Raw genomic sequence first — 1678 nt, forward strand, 5'->3', positions numbered from 1 at the left:
CGTGACTATATAACTATAATTAACACTCTCCCTTAATCAGAACTTACTTAAGTTCAGATTATGTTTAAACTCCTCAAATAGTCTTGAGGGTAATGCCTTTGTGAAACCGTCTGCAACTTGATCTCTAGAGGACACAAACCGAATTTCCAATTCCCTGTTAGCAACTCTCTCTTTAACAAAATGATAATCTATTTCGATATGCTTGGTTCTTGCATGAAACACGGGATTAGCTGACAAATAGGTAGCACCAAGATTATCACACCACAGACATGGAGTTTTGATATTCTGTATCCCGAGTTCTCTTAGCACCATTTTTACCCAAAGAATCTCTGCTGTTGCATTTGCTAATGCTTTGTACTCTGCTTCTGTACTGGATCTGGAAACTGTGGCCTGTTTCCTTGCACACCATGAAACTAGATTAGGACCAAAGAACACTGCAAAGCCACCAGTTGATCGTCTATCATCCAAACATCCTGCCCAGTCAGAATTTGAGAATGCACTAACAAGAGTAGATGATGATCTGCTGAATGTCAGTCCAACATTTAAGGTATTTTTCACATATCTCAATATACGTTTAGCAGCAGTCCAGTGTGTTGTAGTAGGTGCATGCAGAAACTGACAGACTTTATTAACAGCAAAAGCAATATCAGGCCTGGTGAGAGTCAAATATTGAAGTGCACCTACCACACTCCTATAGTTTGTGCCATCTTCTTGACTTAAAAGATCACCTTCTGCAAGAGACAACTTTTCTGTACTTGACAATGGAGTTGACGATGGCTTACAATTCTGCATCCCAACTTTAGTCAAAAGATCAGTTGCATATTTTTCCTGAGACAAATGAAGACCACCCTATGTGTTTCTCTTAACTTCAATACCAAGGAAGAAGTGCAAATCTCCTAAGTCCTTAAGAGCAAACTCTGATTGTAAGTCTTTCAGTAAAGCTGTGACTGCATCATTGGAGGAACTGGTAACAATAATATCATCAACATAAATAAGCACAAATATAGATGTGTGTGACTTATTATAGATGAACAATGATGTATCTGACTTAGAAGGAACAAAGCCAAGTTGTTGCAGTTTGGAACTTAGACGAGAATACCATGCCCTGGGAGCCTGCTTCAATCCATAGAGAGACTTGTCAAGCCTGCTTACATGAAATGGTGCATTTTTGTCCTCAAACCCAGGAGGTTGTTTCATATACACTTCCTCTTCCAGAACACCGTGAAGAAACGCATTCTGCACATCTAGCTGTCGCAGACTCCATCCTCGTGACACAGCAACAGAGAGAACAATACGAATTGTAGCAGCTTTAACAACAGGACTAAACGTGTCCTCATAGTCTATTCCATACCTCTGCTTGAAACCCTTTGCAACAAGTCTTGCTTTATAGCGATCTATGGTACCATCAGACTTTCTTTTTATTCTAAACACCCATTTGCAGTCAATCAGATTGTTACCTTGTTGAGATGGAACCAAGCGCCAAGTCTTGTTCCTCTGAAGTGCCTGAAATTCCTCTTCCATAGCCTTTTTCCACTTTGGGTCTGAAAGTGCCTCATGAAATGTGCGAGGTTCACCTGATGAGCAAGACAAGCCATATTTAACTTTATAATTAGTAGGTTGAATTACCCCTGCACGAAGGCGGGTACGCGGCGGAGTTAACGCTGGCGCACTTGACGGA

At 40.8% G+C, this 1678-nt stretch overlaps 1 pseudogene; it reads right to left on the reverse strand.

The window, feature by feature from the left end:
• The window catches only part of LOC123084619 (putative disease resistance protein RGA4), a 13536-nt pseudogene extending 12015 nt beyond the window's left edge, over positions 1–1521 (reverse strand).
• Positions 1522–1678: the final 157 nt, after the last annotated feature.

Source organism: Triticum aestivum, chromosome 4A (genome assembly GCF_018294505.1).
Source record: "Triticum aestivum cultivar Chinese Spring chromosome 4A, IWGSC CS RefSeq v2.1, whole genome shotgun sequence".
NCBI classification, from domain to species: Eukaryota; Viridiplantae; Streptophyta; class Magnoliopsida; order Poales; family Poaceae; genus Triticum; species Triticum aestivum.